The sequence below is a fragment of the Podarcis pityusensis genome (genome assembly GCF_964106645.2).
Source record: "Podarcis pityusensis genome assembly, chromosome: 6".
NCBI classification, from domain to species: Eukaryota; Metazoa; Chordata; class Lepidosauria; order Squamata; family Lacertidae; genus Podarcis; species Podarcis pityusensis.
The window spans coordinates 45,904,245-45,927,752 of NC_138030.1; the positions used below are offsets into that span (position 1 = coordinate 45,904,245).

General features: G+C 44.0%; 1 long non-coding RNA gene across 1 annotated transcript in view; it reads left to right on the forward strand.

The window, feature by feature from the left end:
• Positions 1–23,508, forward strand: part of LOC308479482 — a 418,695-nt gene that overhangs the window by 270,354 nt on the left and 124,833 nt on the right. The gene's annotated exons all lie outside the window — the stretch shown is intronic.

Below are 23,508 nucleotides of genomic sequence, written 5' to 3' on the forward strand. Positions count from 1 at the left end.
GTGCCATTTGGTGGAGGGAAAGCTAGAAGTATAAATAAATAAATTTGATAACACGGAGGGTGTGGTGGGAAGTGCTGAGGCTGCCAAATGGTTTTGAAACCCTGATTTGGGGCAAACATGGTAATTATTCTGTATCTTCAAAGGAATATATCTCTGGTAGAAAATCAGAAACCAGAATATGTTGGTACACCAACCTTTTCTCACATACACTATGCTGCTGCTGCTGCTGCTGCTGCTGCTGCTGCTGTTTGGTTACATGTATCTCCCAACTTTCCTCCAATGAGTTCTGGGTGTCATACATGGTTCTTTGCATTCTATCCTCCTAATGACACTGTGTTGTGGGTTAGTCTGAGAGTGAGAATGGCCTAAGGTCACCCAGTGAGTTTCACAGTCAAATGGGGATTTGAACCTGGATCTACCAGTCCAACACCCTATCCACCCTAGCTCTCCAGTTTTTGACTTTGTTTGTGCCAGTACTTTGTGTTTATTTGATCCAAGGGGGGGTGTTCTTCACCTCTGTAGATGAGCTTTCCTCATGACCTACTTCAGCACTTCGCAAAGTGTAGCTGGCAAGGGTCATCTATTTTCTTATTGGGGATCTTCTTTGCACTTTGTAATCTTACGCTTTGCCACTTAGTGTAATACCTTAGCCTAATTTAGCAGAAGTTGAATCTTAGATGGAAGACTATGGAAAGTATGTCAGAGATGGGCCGTGGTACAGATGCTTGAAGCACAGGGACAGGCCATCTGCCATGCTGTAGCTGTTCAAAGGTGCGAAACTTCATTACATGGAATCTGACATTTCTGGTACTATATTAATCATTCGGTTTCACACTGTCTTCACCGGGATTGCACTGTTAAAAAAAAAGGGATAGCACTAGAAAGTTAAGATTTCCTTTCCTTGGTCTAGTTCATTAATTTTTTCCTTTTCTTTTCTGTGAGCTCTGGGGTACCCAACCAAGCAGCCTATGGAGCTTTTCCAGAAAAGACCCTAAGCACCAATCCCTGGAATCAGAAAACAGAAGCCCTACTCCAATCTCTCACACATGATGGAATTCTGGGGCACCCTTCACTGATTTACAGGTAGTATTTTTCCCCAATGCAGTCTCAGTCATACACTCTGAATGAAAGTAACAAGGAAGTTTGCTTTATGTCCCAACATAGAGGCAGGGCTCCATTTGGTATTCTGGCCATCTCTCTGGAAGCTTGAAGAAGGTCACTGGGTTCTTCCCCTGCCACTCACCTTCCCTGCCCTGACAAAACTCCTCCTCAGGAAATGAGGTGCCAATCCATCACCATGCAGCTTTGCAAGGATTGGAGGGTTTTAGAAGCTCTTTGGCTGTTGCTTCTAATATCCTCTTGACAGGTTGCCATTAAATGTGCAAGAAGGAAAGTTATTCAATGGCTCTATGTGTGCCACACGTCCTCTTATATCTGCCATAAGCATCTATGGAACATGCATCTAAGGAATCGGTGTCTGAGCAGTCCACACCTTTCAAGTTGGTTACCTTCCCAATTATCCAGAAACCTGTAGCTCAACCTTTCCGTTTGTTGTTGTTTAGTCGTTTAGTCGTGTCCGACTCTTCGTGACCCCATGGACCAGAGCACGCCAGGCACTCCTGTCTTCCACTGCCTCCCGCAGTTCGGTCAAACTCATGCTGGTAGCTTCGAGAACACTATCCAACCATCTCGTCCTCTGTTGTCCCCTTCTCCTTGTGCCCTCCATCTTTCCCAACATCAGGTTCATTTCCAGGGAGTCTTCTCTTCTCATGAGGTGGCCAAAGTATTGGTGTTTCAGCTTCAGGATCTGTCCTTCCAGTGAGCACTCAGGGCTGATTTCCTTCAGAATGGATAGGTTTGATCTTCTTGCAGTCCATGGGACTCTCAGGAGTCTCCTCCAGCACCATAATTCAAAAGCATCAATTCTTCGGCGATCAGTCTTCTTTATGGTCCAGCTCTCACTTCCATACATCACTACTGGGAAAACCATAGCTTTAACTATACGGACCTTTCCGTTAGATTGTGCCAAAGTTCAAGAAAGCAGGAAACTTAACCCAAATAGTGATGCAGATATACTATTCATTATTCAGATGGACACTCACACCAATAGACTGGGGAGGGAGAGTAGCATCAAGAAGGCAAGAAACTCCCCAAAACAAGTGAAGGTTTTGAAATCGAGAAATTTATTGGGAAATATAGTGGCCCTGTGCGTCCTGGTGTTTCACCTTCTATGGGAGGGGGGAAGAAACATGTTTTCAAGTAACTACTGCAATAAATTTAACAGAATCCTTTTGCTCCCGGTGATTACCAAACATGGATACACCTTAGGCATTCTGAGTTTCCCAATAAACCTCTTCATTTTAAGCATCATTTTGAAGTGTTGTGGAAGTGTCAGCTTCTATTCTGAAAAAATTTGGTGGACTCCATTAAAAAAAAATGAGTTTCAGATTCTCCAAAACCTTGAAGCAAAATATGGGGCTATATCCATCTCTGCAGCTCCACTGCGACAACAGACTTCTATGTGTGCAACTGAGAATCCTCTTCCTCTCCTGCCTCTTCTACTCACACCCAGGCACCCCCAAAACCAGTACTGGAGAGTTATGGAATACTTTAGAGCAGATTTTAGGGGATGAAAGGAAATGGAAGTCCCATTGCACCTGCAAACTACACATAGTGAGCATTATATACAATCTAAAGAATCTATGGATTTGGTGGATTTAGCAATATATTTTGTCTATGATAGGCTCTGAAATTATCTAGCACAGGGGTGGACAACTCTCCAAAGACTCTTTCAAAATAAAAACTGGCAGGGGGGTTCAGCTCAAAGTTGTTGAGGAGGAAAACCCCATTTTTAGGGGTTAAAAACAAAGCTTTGGGTGCTGGACTTCTGGGTTTGGGGGGGTTTGGGGGGTAGACAGCTATGATAGACAGCTATGGATGAAAACAGCAGTGCACAGAAAGCTCCGTCTTCCCTTCCAGAGATCAAACAACAATGGAGAGCAGGGCAAGAGGGTGGGTTGGAGTCAGTTTTAGCGGCACTAAGGAAAGGGAACCAGACATTGACCACGATCTACCAAAACCTCACGGGGATCTACCAATAGATCGCAATCGACCTGTTGGACATCCCTGGTCTAGCACATTCAAGGATTGATGACATACACAGCTTCTCACAGTGAATGAGGCCTGGTGTTGGCTGGGTGACCAGGCTGCGTGCATGGATAAAAGAAGGCAATGCCCTCATCCCATTAATATTAGGTACCAATGTACCTAATGTATGGATCTTCAATCCAATAGAAATTGTCAGGTTCCAAATGCAGTTCTTTAATGAGTCCACCACATCCAGGACCACCTTTGGCAGGCATAAAATTTTAATTGACTGGGCTGGAATGCCTCTGCCTGTTTCACAACCCAGATTTTCAAACCACAATGTTCTTTTTACGATTTCTTTTCCCAGGGTACTGAAAGATATGAGAGGAAAGGAAAAACATGAGATGCTCTATAAAATTCCTAAGTATGTGTTGCAAAGTTAGGATTCCCTAAGTCTCAGGGGCTTCATTTCTACTTGCTACTTCAGTCTACCCCATAAAAGCCTAGTAAATTCACATCTGTGCAATTGAAAAGAAATAAACAGATGTAATTAACCCCAGCGAGCCTTTCCTGGCTCTCTAATTCAGTTTCAGGATTTCAGTCACAAACTGATCACAGTTTAACTCAGAAAAATGGTAGTAGAGAAGCTCGCTTTTTATGTCATCATGTATCCTTTCTGCGTTTCTCATCAGGAAGGATCTGTCATGGGACTTCATGCCACCAGCTTTTTATAGAAATCCAATTTAGTCTCATAATTTGTCGATGTGGGCTGTCACTGATATATGACATCAGACAGTCACAGCCCCCTGCAGATGACTTGCTAATATTCACAGCAGACTGAAAAGCTGAGCCCCAATAAAATAGCTTTAAAAAGAACTCATCATATGAATGTTTGCCCAGGTCCTGTGGCTTCATGCTGCTACTACTGTGTGCATATGAAGCCACAGACAGAGATCCTCAATGTTAGATTGTCCTGCAATGGCTCCAGCCTGCTAAAAATGTGTAGCCATCAAATGTCCTGGAAAAACCAGGACATCTCAATTTTTCCTCACAACAGCTCAATGGCCATTTTGGGTGTTGTGATCTCGTGTGAGTCCCCCCCCCCAAAAAAGTGGTTTTCTTGTGATCTCATGTGGCACCCCAAAACACGTGTTTTAGGGCACTGCGCTCCCAAAAAAACCCCGCTTTTTCGGGGGTGGCCCAAAATTGCATGAGATCATGGCACCCAAAATGGCTGCCATGCTCTCATGAGAAAAAATGGCATCCCAGAAGATGGAATCCTGGTTTCTGCCTTCGACATGTGGGAGGGTATGAAAAAGTAGAAGGGTTGCAGTTCTTACTCTGGTGAGTGCTTAAAATACTGCAAGATCCAGCAAAATAACAAATGTTCTCTCGAACGATCTCATCTCTTCACGGAAATATGTATTTCCGGTGGAACGTGGCAGGGGGCGCTCCAGTGATCTGTATCACTGCTATTTGCCAACAGGAGGAGCGGGCAGAGCTTGGTGTGGTGCGGGTACAGTAGCAGAGCCATTTTGATGCTTGTAGGGCTGCACCAAAGCCACACTGAGCTTCTGGCTGCATTGCCAGTTTCCCTCTTGGTAACCTGTGGCAACATGAGGCATTGGGAAGCCAGATGAACCATGTAGCCCTGCCTGTGCTGCCCCACCAGCTGTTACTGCTTGTGCCCCAATCTTTAAGACCCAAGGCACACCACTGTTTTAGAGTCTGGTGGGTGAAAGGAACAATTCTAACCCCCTGCCAAGTGAGGCATAACAGAGTGGGGAGGGGGTGCCAGTACATCGAAAGCCCTGCCATGTGTAATCAGGACCGTCTTTAGCATATGCAGTGCTGGGGTGCAAAAAACTGCCCAACGCTCCCAATTTGGGGGGGGGGAGACCAAAGTTGTTGAGCTTTTGGGGGGACACACGCAACTCTCTCCCATGCCACTGCAGGAGGAGAGCAATTCCCGCAGAGGTTTGGGAGGGAAGCTGCACGCCTTGTGTGAGCACCATGCATGCGCTGGGCGGGCCTCTCAAAGGCCCACCAATCCCAGGCACACAGGAGGGCGGATCCAGCCGGCTGCCTCAGCGCCCGCAGCAGAAAAGCCTGCGGTGCTCCGGCAGGCTCTGCTCCACTCAGCAGCCGCTGTTGCCTGGCCTGGCTCTTCAATCCCCAGACTCCAAATCTCGGCCCTGGACTCTAGGCCTGGTGCCCCTGAGAGCCCGGCGCCCGGGTGCCCCACACTCCTAACGCCTATGGGTAAGCCGGCCCTGTGTGTAATGGTTGGGGTGGAAGATGGGGGAGAAGGACCCAAATTGCTACACAGGGCTGGGCAAATCTGTCCATTCTGCTTTCTCCTAGTTTCTAGTTTTCCCAGCCTTACATTCAGTTCCCCACCTTTTCGCATCAGTTTGCAAATTGTTTTTTAAAAGCCCTCCGTAAAATTCATCAGCATTTTACTGCACATTTCATTTTCATATGCAATTTTTTTCTAACATAGCACATTTTTAATGTTGTTTTCATTAATATATTCATTTGAATTCACACTTTCCCCTAACAGATGCATTTTTGCATGCATTACTTGACTGGAGAATGGCATTGCAAAATTTGGAGATGTGTGAAATTCAAAAGATGGCTGTGTTTCAGTCCTCATGTTGTTTCAGGAAGTGTGAATGAGGCAGGTTGACCTTTGAATGCAAACTGAATCTAGCTTTACTGAATGTTGGAGTAGCAAGCAATATTTTCCTACTCCTTGTCTCAGGCTTGGAGTATTTCCTCAGGGACTTCTCTGTCCTTCTGCTCCTAAGCTGATGTAGGGCCATGGCCAGCTATCCCCTACTCAGATTCTTGTTCTCCTAACTGGACTTCTCTCCAGCTTTTCTGCTTCCACTCCAACTTTGGGTTCTCAGTTTTGCTTCAAAGGTCCATTAAGGGTGTTTGTTTTTCACTTTGCACATTGTTTTGGAAACACAATTGCATTTCTTTTTTTTCTTTTTTTTTAAATGATATTTATTGGGGGGGGGAATTTTAAAGTTACAAAAGAAAAACAAAGTAGAAAAAGAGAAAAACAAACCACTTCCAACCATACATATACAAATTCAAAATAAGAGAGAAAGAAAAAAAAATACACCACAAACATTTAAAAACATTTAAAAACAAATCCATTATTCTCAACTCCTCAACTATCATTACCCTCTTTCTTTGACCTCCTCCTCCTCCCTTTTTTTGTATCCTGGTTGTTAATTGTCACAGCAAATCCTTTCCATATTTCATAATATTCTGTCATTACATTACCTTAAACTATTTTAATCTTATCTTACTATAAAAAACCTTGAAACTTAAAACTTAAATCTTATTTTTACCAACTTCTCATAACCATAATATTCTTGCATAATTCTTTAAACATTTTTACTAAAGCCAAGTAATTTCATTCCAGCATTTTTCTAACATTCATCAATTTTGTAAAACAGTCCTAGTAGTGAAAAAGAGAAATAAAAACAAATCCAATCTTCATCCAGCGTCCCTTCCTCCTGGTCCCGGGTTTTTTCAGTCCTTGTTATCCCATCGATCTGGCACATTAACCTGGTATTCTAATATCCGAGGCCCTTAAGTCTCTTCCATGTCCCTTCCGCAGCTCTTCTTCATATTTGTAACTATATTTTCCCTTGTCTCCTGCTCGTTTCACTCGTGGGAACTCCAGCTTAGCAATATTTTTGACCCTTCTCGACAGATCAGCCCCTTTTCCATAATCGACACTAAATTCCATGTGGTATTTAAAAACATGTTTCAAAATCCCTCCAAAATTGAGAGCCCCCACAATCCCAAACATCTCACGGCCCATTGCCAGACTTGAAAAGTCCAAACATCCCTGCATAGGAGGGTCTATCCAACCCCCCATTTCCAAACCAAACCAAACTTTTTCTTTCCAAATCTGGCTTTTTCCAAGTTCATTTGTCAAATCCGAAAGTTCATATTCCTGTTGGGCCTGTTCTGTCAGAACACACTCCTGATTTAATTCCTGGGTGGGCTCCACATATTTTCCCACTGCCTGTTCAAAATTTCTAATCGAATCAGCCATCAAATTCGTCTTCTCATGTAGCTGTTCCAGTAGGGCATTTGTTTTATAGAAAGCACACAACAGAGCTTCTGAATACATTGTCCTGAAGGTCAGATGTCTATTCCCACGATTGTAATCTGTAACAGCTGCCAGCTCCCCGGAGTTGGTTACAGTTTCACAGTCTCCCTCTAGGGGGAAAACTTCTATTTAATCTTTCTTTTAAAGACAAGTCTAGCAACAGAGTTTCCTTTTTTCAGATATTTTGTCAATATTTGTTCCTTTAAGGTGCGAAAGGAAACAATGGAATCACTATGTTTCTCTTCTTTTAGCTATCTGTCAAAAGCGTTTGTCTCTGGTCAATGAGCTTCAAACGTCAGTCCTGACACCCCGCTCCAGGGTCAGGACGATGGAAAGTTACTTTACTTTAAACTCACTTCTGCAGGTTTAAACAGTCCAGAAAAGATCCCCCTTCTTCTCCTGCTGCCAAAGGGGGGTTCAACAATTTTAAATGATGAAAGCCAATCCTTTAAAGGCGATTTTCTGAGCTCTAGTTTACGTTGTCTTTGCTTTATTCTGTCTACAAAGAAACGGAAGGCTGACTTCCTGTTTAGACCTTCCCGTTTCAGTACCAAATTGAAATAAAATTTTTAAGTCCAATTCCTTTCTGGTCGCAAGTCCTTATTTAAAGTCCAATTGTTCAAAGTTTAAATACTCACGGGTGCTTATTTTAGAAGCCAAATTGTCCCAGGAAAAAGGCAGCGCTCTCCGGCAACGGCTGTGCGGCTTCGCTCCACGGAAATAGCAGTTGACTCACAGCACTGCGCCACTTCCCCCTCTTCGCTTCGGAGCCCGTTAGTGGGTTCCTTTGCGGGTTGGGGGGCGCTAAGGGTGCCCGCCGAGTCCCATGGTCACAGGCTTCATCCGCCTGTGATTTTTAAGAGGGTCCCCGCTTCGCCGTAGCGGAAAAGACCCGTTTCATGCGGAGCTAGTCCCTCCAATTCAGAGGGAGTCCGCCATTGCCGATGGCGCCACCCCGGAAGTCCCAAGACAATTGCATTTCAGTGTGGACCAAATCTAATTTCTCCTCCAGCAACTCCAGCCTGCCCTGATCTCTCCCTGCCATTTTCAATGGAAGGGGCAGGTCTTGTTTCCCTCTGTAGGCAGCGTCCAATGGGAGTCTGATGGAGGCTGATAGGGCTGAGTAGAGTGACACCTCTACCCAGTCCAGCACACACACATCCAGACAGCCTAGTGCAGAGGGACCTCAGCTTACTCTGTAAGTCATTTTTATGATGCTGTTTATTATGCAATTTATGGGAATTTTGCTAATGTTTCTCTTTTGTGTTTATTTTTAATATGACCTTCATTTTGCAAACTCCGCAAGACGTAACTGAGTAAGCTGATCAATAAATTAATTTACCAGCCCTAATATGCATACACAATCCACAGAAAGCAACTGGGCTTGTAATGCAATCCTATCACTCAGTTGGGTTCAATGAGGCTTATTTCCAGGTATGTGTACATACAGTAGGGTTGTAGCCTTAAAGACATACAGCTGTGTTGGATCTGTCAGCTGTAGGGTGACAAAAGAAAGTTGGCAATACTTTTTCTCAAACAAACATAGCCCATGCCTGCAGCAGTTCCTGCAGTAAATTGAACTCCAAGGGTTCTAAGGAAGTATGAATCCCGTTATCAGGACTTGCCTTATTGCTACTGTGCAAATACAGTGAGATGTCCCAATCCTATGCAATTTTAGTTTTCAAGCCTGCAAATAATTTCTCGAAGCAAAAGATAAACATAGTTGGGGGGTTTTACTTCTAAGATGTGCTGAGCAAATGTGGACTCATAGAGTAGGTGATCTGCATTAGAGAAGAGAGGGAAAATACGCCTGGCAGAGATTTTCCCACATACAGTTTTTTAAATGGTGTTTTTAGCCAGCCCTTTCGGAGCCAAAATATGAGGAATGAATATTATACACACACACACACACACACACACACACACACCCTTCCATTTAAGAGACACAACAGTCATCATTCCTTATGGCCCGGAAATCTGAGCGGTTACATCTCAAGGTATAATCATATCTTTTCACTACTTTATGGTATATAAAGTTAGGATCATGTGCAAACTGCTTCAGAGGAATGGCCTGCAACATGGAACAGCCTCTCTACAAATGTGAAACCATTTTGTCCCAGAAACTTGAAGCCATCACCCTCCAACATTTCACAGTTGTAAACAGTAACAGGCATGCAACACCTCAGTTGTCCATTTGAAGGATGACTCCCATAGCCCCACCTCCTCCACTATGACACCTCACTGAAGGCTCTTAATGACCTGCTGTGGGTGATATTTTCCGTTACTCTGCAGCAACCTGCCCAGCTGATTTAAAAACCAAGCGTGTGTTTGCACCTTAGGCTACAGATATACTATAAAACATAATTGTCCTAATAGGTTAATTTATATGTATTACGTATGTCTCAGCAGCAGCTACAGTGTGTAATATGGTAGGCTGTGCATCACAAGTAGCTTATGACTCATGTACATGGATTTACAGGCACATGCTTAGGGTGGACAGATACAAAAGAGGACCATTGTGTAGATGAAGGGGTTGTCATGCAAGCTCCACCTGCTGAAACACCCCTCTTCTACACAGCTATGAAAAGTTCAGGAGGAGCCCTGTAGCTGGACACTATATGCGTGCAAGACAAGTTGTGACCACTCACCGTTCACAAGATACAGAGTGCAATCCCATCTATATCCATGTCTACTGGGACTTATTCCTAGGTAAATAAGAATAGGATTGTGCTCTTAGGTTGAATTTCTATAGACAGTTACTGGGAGTAAGCCTCATGGAACTTAATGAGATTTGCTTCTGAGCAGGATTAAGAGAGCACTGTTAACTTCTAGAAACTCTGGGGAAGGAGATCAACCACAAAGAAGATGTTCCTGGTAAACAGGGACATTTGGAAAGCCTAGGAACCATTTCAGGGATGTGGAACTTGTGGCCCACTCATCACTCTGATCATTGGCCATGCTGTCTGGGGCTCAACCCTAACTTACGTGGAACTTCAAACCATGGATAGATAAAGGAGCAAGGAGAACTTCAAACCATGGATAGATCATGCAAGGAGAAGAAGTAAATCCAAACTGAAACCCTCTAAATTGTCTACTGCTTGCCTTCTCACAGCCTGTTCTCTTTAATTGGAGGCCTTCCTGAAATGAGCAAAGGATCCAAACCTTGTAAGGAGAGCTCTCTGTCTAATCTGTGGCATTTGCCGGGTTTCATTGCCCTAATCCAATTCTGTAATCTCTCATTCCTTTTCCCCTCCCCTCTGCCAGGATGAGAGAGATGGAAAAAGTCAACGTCATGTAGATGAAGGAACTGGATTGTCCCCAAAGCTCTGTGAGCACTGAGCAAAGGTGGGGGGAGGTTTTGTAGCAGAGGCTTCCAGGAAAGAACAGAAGGCCAGAGAGTAGGAACAATATCTGCATCACCTGCATGTTCTGATCCTTTAGCCGTGGTTTTAAAAGGACAGAGAACTAGGACACCTCTGATAAAGCACAGAAAGATCAGGCCATGGCACTCAAGCATCAGGCTGCACCTGGTGATATATGGGCATCACATGGGAAGGTTCTGCTTCTTGGGTTGACATTACAATGTGAGGATTGCATTGCTCGTAATACAGAGGTTTCATGAGTAACTACCATGCTAAGAGCCATTAACTGAATCATGCCCCATTGATTTGTCTAGTCCTTTAAAAAAATCATCTAAAACTACTGGCCATCATCTGGTGGCAATTGAATCCGTATGTTAATTATGTATTATGTGAAGAAACATTTCCTTTTGCTTGTCCTGAACCAGCTGTCAATCAATTTCATTTCATTAGATGGTCCCAAGTGCTTCTTTGCTAGCAACAGTGTGGGCTGCCTCCAAGGCAAATATTTATTTCAAAGGAAAATGCCACTTCTACTTTGTATATTCACATTTTCAGCAGGGAAATCCAAATCAAAACATCAAAATGCTATCCTTAACTAACCACGGAATCCATGATCATCTCACCCTCTCTCTATGTGAGTTTGACTCACATGTCTATGTGAGTGTTTGACTCACAGTTATGCAATTCTGAATTTTTAAGATCCACTGATGAAATACTGGTAATTCTGTGGAATCCATGCCATACCTAAATGGATATTCTGTTGGATAGATAGATAGATAGACAGATAGATCTCTTCTTTGCTAATACAGCTAGGTCAGATTTTTTATTTGGCTCTGTGCTTCTTCCACTATGTCTGCTAGATATTGCATTCCAGTGTCTTTCTATGTGCCCGATCTTCACTTATGAGTAATAGATAGATGCTGAAGTCCTTACTTGACATGGATTTAGAGTTATCATCAGGTCAGCAATAGGCAGTCAACAGCTGAAGACCTCAGCTAAACTCAGGGGAGGAAAATGATACAGGTCAATTGACTGGCTTTCCAGTGCATAGTTGGACATGAACTAGGTTCTCCCCAACTTTCTCTTCCCTAGTAATAGAGTTGGGAAGTGATATATTTAATCCAAAGCTCATTAGGGTATATCCAGATGCCTGAAACTGCTGCCTCCCCACTCAAACCCTGTACACCTCCTTGCCTATAAAAGGGAGAGAGCTACAATCACTTTGAAAAACTGCATGTCGAAGGTTCTTGTTAAAACATTCATTTATTTATTTTTAAAACTGGTTGTAAACTGCCTCGAGTACAGACCAGTACAGTATCATTAACAATGGACCATTCAATAGCCTGCTGCAAGAGATTTTGAGAAGCACTTTGAGGACAAAATTGCTTGGAACTGTGCCAAATTTAATGCCACAATTAGTTCAGGCTTGTTGGAAGTCCCTGAAGCACTGCCATGGGATCAGTTTCAGTTGCTGCAGCCTGATAATATGGACAAGACACTTGCAGCCTTAAGGCTGAATATGTGGACTCTCAATCCCTGCCCACCATGGCTAGTAAAATCTAGTAGGAGGTGATTGGTTGGCTGGGTCCATGAAGTGGCTAATGCCTCACTGCAGGAGACAGCTGAAGCCCCTCTTGAAAAGGTCCTCCCTAGATCCAAAGCTTGTATAAAATTACCACCCAGTTTCTAATATTCCCTTCATGGGTAAGATGATCAAGAAGTGGCCAACCAGCTGCATGTATGTTTGGAGGAAGCAAGTCATCTAGGTTTCCTATTTCAAAATAGCTTCAGGCCAGTTTTAGTCCTGAAACAGCCTTCGTTGCCCTGATTGATGACCTTCATTGGAAGAGGGACAACTCTTTTGGTTCTTCTTGATCTGTCAGTGGCTTTCGGCACCATTGGCCATGCATGGTGTCAGCCTAGAATGACCCAGGGAAGTGGGAGTTGGAGGTGTTGTATTACAGTAGCTCTGCTCCTACCTCCAGCATTACTACCAGGAAGTAACACTAGGAGTCAGTTGTAAAGCTTCATGGCTTTTGGGCAGTGGGGTCCATTCTGTCTCCTATGCTCTTCTATATGAAGCCACTGGGAGCAATCATCCGGGGGGGTTGTGGCACAGTGTCATCAGTCTCTCTCTCTCTCTCTCTCTTTCTCCCTCCATTCCATCTGAATCAGGAGAGGCTGTGCAGTCCCTAGAAACCATCTTTCATGGAAAACATCCTTGGAAGCTTCCATAAAACAATATAGTATACATAATCAAACATATATACATCAAACCATCATTAAAGTAATAAAATCCAGTAACAGGAAAAAAATTAAAAATAGTGGAGGGGACCCAATATCTGATAGAATAGCACCCCCATATCTTGTTAAGAAAAAGCAATCTGAAATAATGCTTGTTTATTCATTCATCTGAGTTCTTTTCAGTTGGGTCTTAGAGTTGTTTAAGCCATTGCAATTAAAAACACATTAAAGTATTAAGATCTAATAATATTTCTGTGTGCCATGCTGAAATCCAGGAAGTATTTCTCAAGCCTCAGAAATCTAATGCTGTTATTCTAATTATGGGCTATTATATGTGTATACCTTATTATTTTCTGTGGAAATCCTTGGTGCATTAAAATGCATGAGCAAGATTTTTGGATTTCATTCAGGCAACCTACATGGGATTCTGCCTTAGAAGGGATGGGAAAGATCTATCCATATGGTGTGTAAACATCCATCATTGGTCAAAAAAGTCCAATGAACTAAAGGATTCCTCTCAAACAAGGAACATTCCGTTTTGATCTTTATGGTCCTGTCACTCCCAGTCTTTCTTCTTCTGGTTTTTCAAATGTTACAATGAGCAAAAGCATGCCACCTGAGTTTCTACATCTCATTTAAAAGAAAGAAACCACCAAAGCTTAACTGTTAAAATCCACCTAATGTCACACAGTTTATTTTTCTGTATTAAGATTTTCAGAAACAAATCTTGAGGAGGGGATAACATACCATGAAAAATACCCCTTGTACCGTGAAATAAGCAATTGCTTACTGTGAAAAATATACAGCCTTAATAATTTCATAAACATAAATGACAAGCACTCAATTTGGATGCTGGTAATTTACAACCTATACTTTTCAGCCAAGGTTTCAAAGAACTTTATCTCCCATTTAGAATCTCAAGTCTGTCTGGGTTATATTTTCCAAGGAGTTTAACCACCGTGAACTTCGGCCTCAATGAACGTCAGTTATAATACTGAATGAGATGCCACCATTATTATGATACTGGTGCAGAATGTGCCCCTTGCACCTTGCCCTCTTGTGCAATATTGGACATAAGCACACTTGCATTACTCCATGACAGTAAGAAGGATTCAGGGCTACAAGGCAGCAGGAAACTCAAAGCAAGGTAGCATCTTGCTCTCTGTGAGTTACATTGCTCCTCCATTGATGAAAAGCTCTTTGATCCAACGGAGCCTTCCATCAGTGGAGCAGTGCCCAGGTGGAAATTTGGGAAATGTCAGGGAAAATCCAGATGCATGGCAGCCGTTTTCCCATAAAAATGGCTCAAAAACTGCATTTTTTGCCATTTTGCCCAACTTTTGGACACCTCTTCTGTCCAGATTTTCACAGCTTGAAATATGGCAGAAGTGGTGACTGCAGCAACAGTGACAGTGGACAGGAAGACCTGGAGGCCTTCCTCTCACCTCCCAGGCACCTGAAACAGCATGCCAAGGGCCTTGAAAAATGGAGCTTTCCCTATGGGTGCATTCTGCTGCTCTCTCTGGTGTTGCTGCAGCCACAGATAAGTGAAAGGGATCAGGAGCTCCTGAAGCAAGGGCATTCGTATGTTATCAGGAGTGCAAGAGGGTTTTTAGAGTTGAAACTGGGCTCTGAAAAAATCCTATTGTTCCCGTCTTTGGGGAAAATAGGTTGGCTTAGCAAGCCCAGTCATGAATGAAGCCCAAGGGGGTAGGGGTTAGACATACAAGTTATTATACCTCATAGCATTAAAGTTTGTTAAATCCTAGCCTCACATACAACAGATCTGTTGAGATTGGGGTCAATTTATTTCTTCAAAGGTCAGGAGCATTGTAAGGAGATGACTTTAGATGTCTTTGCAGTGTTACAATCAGCACCCTTGAATGAATCCCCTTCCTGACCTGAAATGGCTGTGATTCTCTGTATTCCCAGTCTGTAAGGCAATCGCTCTGAGCCATCTATGCACCTTTGTGACAAGCTCTGGTATACTCATTTAGGAGGTGAGTGTGTTTGCCGCCAATCTCAGTGGTTATGCTCCCTCCAGTGCATAACCCCAGGCCAGGAGATGGAAGCAAAAAAGGAGGAAATGGCTTAGGGAAGGGGGAAGGATGAACAAGAAGGGAATGGACAGCTTTGATTCCACAATACAGTTTGAAAAGCAGAAAGCTTCTTGGCAAGGACGCTCACTGGGGGTGATAAAACAATGCTATTTTTGGCCTGGGCCTGAGTCACTTGGAGAAGATGCGCTGGGGTTTAAATAACAAAAAGTGTGATTTGTTAACACTTCCCAGCCATTCCCCTGAGCCTCCTTTCTATACAAATTGGACCTGTCCTTCAGTTGCAGTAAATGGGAAGGAGGAGAGTTTTTCAGACTGTGCAGGGGATTTAGTAGCCCCATTAAGATTCTTTTCACCATTTGAAAGAGAGAATCACTCCTTCCTGACTAAGGGGGATGACCGGACCTGGTAGCTTCTCCATGACCTCCAATATTATATATGCACTTTAAAATCTGAATTATTATTATTTGTTAAATTTACTAGGTGCTTATTCTTGCCACAGGCAACTCAAAGCAACTTTGGGGGGAAAAACACAAACCCAATATATATTAATATACTGTGTCCCAAAGAGCTGCAAATTCACAGCTACTCATTCTGGAACAGGGACACTATGGAAACCTTATTTTTATTCAATGGGATAAAACCAGAGTCACTTCCTGTGCTCACCTTAGAAATAACCACTAATGATCTCTTTGGGTTAAATCCTGGTACTTCATTAAAGAGGGGCTGTGGATCAGAGTGCCAGGGGATAAATAATGCAACAGGCATTAAGCACTCAGCATTTGTATGCTATGATATACTTGTATGAGAGCCAGTGTGGTGTGGTGGTTAAGAGTCTCATAATCTGGGGAACCGGGTTCGCGTCTCCGCTCCTCCACATGCAGCTGCTGGGTGACCTTGGGCCAGTCACACTTCTCTGAAGTCTCTCAGCCCCACTCACCTCACAGAGTGTTTGTTGTGGGGGAGGAAGGGAAAGGAGAATGTTAGCCGCTTTGAGACTCCTGAAGGCGAGTGAAAGGCGGGATATCAAATCCAAACTCTTCTTCTTACTTTCAGCAAAGCTAGTGGGAAAAGAGGGGATATTGGTATGAAAAGAATGCCTCTGGCCGGCTGAGGGTGTGAAATACAGTTTGCTTAGAAATCTAGTCCTGACTGGGGCCAAACTACACATTACAAAGAACATGGGTTGTACTCAGCTTCATGCCAAGTACCTTCCTTCTCTCTTGTAATATTTAGTTCAAGTTACCCAGCAGTTACTACACTGTTCACTTTACTCCCACCCCTTTAGACTTCATGAGGGTGCTGCAGATGTGGGTGGAGATATGTGTGCCATGATGACATCAGGGCTTGGGTCTTATGCTCCTTAGCTTCTGTGTCCTTTCACTATTCCACCTCAGGAAGCAAAATGTCTTGAGCCAGCCTTGATAGTAGGCATGCCATGTGTTAACAACCATCGATGTAAAAATGAGTGGTACAGAACAAATATTAGACTTGGAGCTGTCAGGCTTGTTCCAGCATCTCTGGGATAAGTGACCACTGCTCTATATTCTCAGCTTGGAAGACCTACTGCATTCCTGTCCTCCAGATATCTTCTTGAACTCCATCCCCCTCCCTGATCATTAGTGCCTGTTGACCTTGGCCATTACAAATATTTCCAGGTCATTTTCCAGTTCTTGCCTGAGGAACAGATTAGCTGTGCTTGTGACACCTGGCGCATGAGATCTCTCCACTTACACTGCCCATCCTTCCTGTCTATTGAACCCCAGTACATTTTGTTCTCTAGACCATTTTGCCCCTTGCAATGCCTTGCTTGGGGTTCCATTTCTTATCTCCACTTCCCCACACACTGATGCAGGCATGTTGGTTTCCACATCTCAAAACAAAACAAAACCTTCAAAACAAGGTCCCGCTGGCTGCAGCTTCAGAGGAACAAAATTGTCTCGTCTGCAATAAAAGCAATTTTATCCTGTGCATGAGGTGGGAGAGCCAGGAAACAGAATAGTTGGCAAGACCATGAGGTTTGCCCAAGGTCACAGTGGAAACCAGCAGTGAGGCAAGCAAGCTTACAGGCTGGCTAAACATTTGCTCAGTTCCCTAAATGATGTCCTGACCTGTTTCCTAATTCTCGGCAAGGGTTGCTGCTTTCCTGCTGAGCAGGAGAAAGGAAATCTCCTATTATAGCCAGACTTCCACCCCTCCTGCCTGCCCCTCTCTATCCCCAGTAGAGACCAAGTTGTGCATTGTTGAGGAGCTGAGCTGCTTATCTGTGGCTTGTGAGCTCACCCAATGGGAAAGGGGTTAAATGGAGATAAAGCTGGAGAGTGGTAGAGACCATATGGAAGGGGAAGAAAACTCTTTATCCTGTAATTGGATTCATTCCCAGCAGCTCCTGGCTAAGGTGAGCCTGAGTGGATGTGACAGGTCATGATCTGTGCATTGCTGTCAGCTGGGCTGCCCCAAGCAGGATGTGTGTGCACAAACTTGTAGATCAATCCATTAGTATGGATCAAATAAATTTAAATGTGTGACAGGGAAGAAGTAGGACACAGATATATTTACAGTTAGGTTTGTTGGTGTTGTGCTGTTGTTTTTTCCCCCTTCAGAGTCAAGATTAACTCTAGCTCAGGTAGCTGTTCCAGCTCTGTGCTCCTAAGCCCTCTGCTGGCTACAGGAAGGCACAATTTTACACAAGACTAAAAATAAAGCAACAGCTTGAAAGCTTGAAAGGAGACAAGCTAACCTGGTGCACTGACATTCTGTAGTTTGCAGGAAAATAATGGTAAAACTGGAGTTTGTTTTGTTTTATTTGGAAACATGTATAAACCACTTAATTTAAAAATAAAAACCTCCGAGGGCTGTGCATAAAGCAATCATCAATCAAACACAGATAAAAATCAGCAGAAGTTAAAAACAAGTGTACACAACTAAATTATGTGCCCAGATAGGCTTCCTGAAATAAAATATTTTTAACAGGCGTCTGAAACAGCATAGTGAGGGCACCTGCCTAATATTAATCAGCAGGGAGTTCCAAAGCAACAGCACTGCTACACAGAAAAACTAGCTCCTAGCAAAATGTGGAAGTGACATTTTATGGCACTTGTAAAAGTGCAAATTTTGCAGATGGAACCAGTCGAGTTGGCACATAAGGGGCAAGGCAATCCTTCATGTAAGCTGGCCCCAAGCTGTTAAGGGCCTTGTGTACTAACAGTAAAACCCTGAACCAGTAACAAATTGGCAGCCAGTACAGATCTTTGAGCAGATGTGCAATATGCTGGTAGGATCTAACTCTTGTCAGCAATCATGCTATAGCATTCTGTATTAATGGCAGTTTCCAGATTGATTGCAAAGGAAACCCCGCATAGAGTGCATTCTGTTAGCTCAGTCTTGAAGTTACCAGTGCCAGAACTACTGTGGTCAGACTCTCCCAGTCCAGGAACAGCTGCAGCTGGGTTTAGCTCCACTCAAGAGTTCCAAGTGAAGATGATTCTTTCCCAAAGTGGAACCTGCTGGGGTCAGCTGTGATCAGGAGCTCCAGAATGCAGCCGATCCCTGCCCAAAGTGGGGCTTGCAGTCAGCATTGAACGGAAATGCCAGTAGGGACTAAGGAACTCTAGAACTAATTGTTCCTGAGGGAGTAAGTCACATCTCTCCTTCTCTCTGTGTGTGCCCTGATAATGAGCATGCAGCCTAAGCAAACATTGAGCAGGGTGTTATGCTAGGCACTGGCGTATGAAGTGGGGGTGGGGGAGCGTATCGCCCTGGGCACCATTTGGGGAAAGGGTGCCATCGCGGCCGCCCCCCTGGGACGTGCGCCACGCCCTCCCAGGACACACGCCGCATGCCACACAACCGCGGACGCATGCCATGCCCCCGTGGGCGACACACCAGGCACAGCCCTGTCTGTTCTCTGCTCCAGGGACTGCAGCATGTTGCTCCGCCACTGATGCTAGGGGGCCTCCAAGTCTGAGGTCCTCTCTACAGTTATGATTTTGTGGTGAGAAAGCAAGTATGCCCGCCCTCTCCAACACATATATAACATAATAATAGAGGGGGAGTGTCCTGGCACTATGTCCCTCTTCTATCTTTCCCAGCAGATTAGCACTGTGATAGTGTTGTACTACTTAGAGTGAGGAGTCGGGCAAAAACCTACGGAATTCTCTAGCTACTGAGCATCTGTCTGCAAAGTAGAAGAGCCATACCATGGTAGGGCTGAAACACTCGCCTGACCTCCTTCTGGCCAATTCTCTGCTGAAGAGAGTGGGGGATGAGGCAGTGGGGAGGTCAGCACAGTGTAAATGCATCCATGCAGCCAGTGGGGCACTCATGCCAGCACATTTGCAATTCACGGTCCATGCTGCCACTTCCCTCTTCCCCCTCTCCATCCCACTATGTCACAGTGACTTAGCCAATGGGAGGTCAGCTGAGTGGCACAGCCCCTGCATGCCATCTGCTACTGGGAAGAGCACGTCTGGATTGATTCTAGGGTCCACACTCTCACACTCTGCCTGTTAACATACTTGTGCCAGTTCCCCCCAACTAGATTATTGGTTCATTTTAGACATCGTGGCCAATATCACATAACACCGGTCCTGAAAGACCTATATTGGCTCCCGGTATGTTTCCAGGCACAATTCAAAGTGTTTGTGCTGGCCTTTAAAACCCTAGATTGCCTTGGCCCAGTATACCTGAAGGAGCGTCTCCATCCCCATCGTTCAGCCCGGGCACTGAGGTCCAGCGCCGAAGGCCTTCTGGCGGTTCCCTCACTGTGAGAAGCAAAGTTACAGGGAACCAGGCAGAGGGCCTTCTTGGTGGTGGCGCCCGCCCTGTGGAATGCCCTCCCATCAGATGTCAAGGAAATAAACAACTATCTGACTTTTAGAAGACATCTGAAGGCAGCCCTGTTTAGGGAAGCTTTTAATATTTGATAAATTATTGTATTTTAATATTTTGCTGGAAGCCACCCAGAGTGGCCACCCAGATTGATGGGGTACAAATAAATTATTATTATTATTATTATTATTATTATTATTATTATTACGCACATCCCTGACATTTTTTGTTGTTCACTGTTGGTTTTATTTAGTTTTTATGCATATTTGAATACTCAATTGATTTTATATCTTTTTAACATTTTAGTGCTAGAATTTTATTCTTTAAACAGCTTCAGGATCCATGGTTGGGAAGTGATCTAAACATTATTTTAATGAATAGATATTACTACATTGCTACTGCTGTGATAGCGCTAATGAGGGCAGCACCGTCTGTGGGGGTTGGGGGTGGAAGCATTGTTCCTCATCCGTGTGTCAATGGCCGACTCACTAATCTTCGCAAACAAACAAACAAACGCTAATAGTTGCAGATAAATAGTAAGGTTGACAGCACAGAATTTTGCGAACAAAACACGCAACTGTCAATCAAAAATGCTGATAAAATCTAAAGCATCAAAGCCTGATTTAATCCAATTCCTGTTATCAGAAAATCTCCAGGGAATTGTACAGCAGTGAGAACAGCTATTTCTTTTCATTGTACACCTCTCTTACCGTGACAGCTAATATCTACTGACAAGACCTGGGTGGTAAAGTTGAATCCAAGGGTCTCTCACTTCTTACCCAGGCAAAATATCCATTGGTTTCTGTAAGAACTCTGCGTGAGCAAAAAGACCTTGGTCACTCAGGACTCAGAGGACAGCCTCGTCATTTTTTCTGCTTCCTTTTTTTAAATCCAATTTTTCATCCTTTGTCATGAGGGACTTGGGTATCATGCATCATTGTCTTACTCATTTGATTGTACAGGCAACTTACAAAGACATAGTTAATGTCCTTCCTGGTTCTGTGGTATTTTATCTTGTTATGCTTAGCTTAATATATTTCAGTTTGGTATGCTGCTGTTGAGAATGTGCAAGAGGGAAAGGAGGGAAGGAACAAGTAAAATGATTAAAAGTCACCAAGGTGCCTGTCAGGTGGCCTGTCAATAGGGATGTGGAAGGAATTCTATTCAGTTTGCATTTAAACCTACCTAATTTGCACTTTCGAAAACAATACAAGACCCAAAACACAGCCATTCTTTGAAATTTATACTCCCCTGAATTTTGCAATGCAATGCTCCAACTAACCAATGTTTACAAAGATGCATAACGAGGAAAACATTAGTGAAAACAGTGTGCAAAATGCATTATATTAGGAGAAATTCCTTGTCAATGCATTAGTCAAAACTGCATATGAATGTGCCCCAGGATAATTTTGCACTAAAATGCTGACAAATATTCATGGGGATTTTTGTAATGCAGATTGCTGCAGAAGAGTGGAGAAATAAATTTGAGATTGGAAAAATGAGAAATAGAGAGAACTGGAATTGACAGTTCCATTCATCCATATCTGTAAATGGACCATCTGTATGAGTAAAAGGCAGTTCCCAATATTCTGACTGAGAACCCCAACCCAGGAAGCAGTTCCCCAAATACCAATACAATAAAGTTCATATGAAATACGAAAGGTTCTTCATTGCTTCTTTTCCTTACAAGTGAAACTAAGCATTGCTTGTTTTTCCTACATTTTTACTAAGAGTGCACTGATGCTCTCCCCTTTCTTGGTGCTGGGAGCAGGGAGAATAGCACACAAGCTTCTTTCCATTAGCCTCCACTTGCACAGAGGAAGAGCACAGGCCTAATGGGCATGAAAACCAGCAGTTTTCCAGCTAGTGATAACCACTAGAAAGTCCCCAAATGGGGCACTGGGAGGAATCTGCCAGCTTTGGATCCAAAGCCTCATGGATCCCCTGAAGGGTTGAATCTTTGGCCTCCCAACTATACCACTGACAGAGCAAGAGAGGGAACCCCACCTTTTACTGCACATCCCCTCATTAGGATTGCTCTGCAAGTTGGGTAGGAACAGATAATGTGGCTTCAGGAGATGAATCCCAAGCCCAACTGCAAGTGTGTTTGACGGGGTCTATACAACCCAAGCCTGTCTTGCTATTGCCTCTGTCACAGCCCACCCCAGACAAGGAAGGCACACATCTGATAGTTAACTCTTTATTGGCAAGAGAAACAATTACCATAGTTTTCTGTGTATAAGATGCCCCCATGTATAAGATGCCCCCTATTTTGGGGGACTCAAATTTAAGAAAATGGGGTGAGATGGCACAGAGTTTTGTGGGGAGGATTACCCAGGGTTCTTGATTGTCGGAAATCGCTCACCCACATGATGCATCACGAAATCTGCCTCTCATCTGCCCCCTTGCCAGCAGAACCTGTCAATCACCTGCCCAATTGCCGCAGTGTCAGCCAATCAACACCAGCCATTGACGCAGCAATCAATAACACACCCAATAAACACTGACAGACATGGCAGCAACCAATCAAACGTCCACCCTATGCACTATCCATGTATAAGATGACCCCCACTTGTTACCAAAAATGTTAAAGAAAAAAACCTTGTCTTATACACGGAAAAGTATGGAACATCAGCTTCCACAGTGCTCTGGATACACATGCATGCACGCTTCTAGTCGCTAGGCAGCTGTCCAAGGTCTGGACCCCATGGAGCAGTCGCAGCAACAGCGGGGCCATTCCTTCCGGGTTATATACCTTCCTCTGATGGGTTGCATGCCTGAAACCTGAGATTTATCCTGCATGGAAGTCATCACTGCTCATCCCTTTCAAGCCCCTCCTGGTTCAAGGAGACAGTGGGGTAGGGGAAGGTGAGGACAGTACTAACCCATCCCTCACCTGAACTGTCCCTTTTTCCTCTACCACATACTGTGCGCCGTGGCCTGGTTGCTGCCTTGTGACCAGCACCCAACCCCATAAATCACTGGCCCCCACTCCTGGGTCATTCTCCTAGCCCCCTGCCTCTGCTTCAGAGCCCTGCCAGGCCCTGATACCCTCAGGTGTGGTACCTGGCCTAATGGAGATCAGCCCAGGATTTGGCACCATTGTTATATGGCTTATGAGTGTCAGGTACGCTGAATCAATGTGCCTGTCATTGATCTTCCATCTGAATCAGGAGTACATAGCAGGCTATGTAGCACTCACAGACAGGATGAAACCTCACTTCTGATATCCTTCATTATCACATGCCTGGGGCAGCCATTGGCATCTGATTAATGGTGTAGCCAAAGTCAGTTTGCTATTTATGGGGGAGCACAAGATGACAAGATGCCACAGTCTGTAGGGGACTATGGTCTCTCATGAAAAATGAATCAGCTCTTGTTAGGATCTGTAAACATTCCCAGCTGAAATTAGAACCAGGATCACAGGGCTTTTGGCATGGATCTGAGAAGACAGGGAAAGTGAGAGTTTAATGTTAATCCAGGAAAGTGACAAACCCCCCACCAAATTCCCCATTAATCTGACATTGCTTTCCCCGGCCAAGAGCCAGAGTACGCAATACGGTCTGAACCCAGCAGGAGTTAAATCTTACTATTGATTGTCTCTTTCCAACCCGGCTATGCTCCAGTGAATTAACATGAATTACATTGCTGAGAAGTTGGGAGAAATGTAACCAGTCTGCAGGGAAGAATAGAAACACAAGTTAAAGGCTGTGCACTTAAAATATTTATGCTGTGAGTGAACATGTATTTAAACCCTCTGAATTTCAAATATTTATGTATGCAGGGGGAC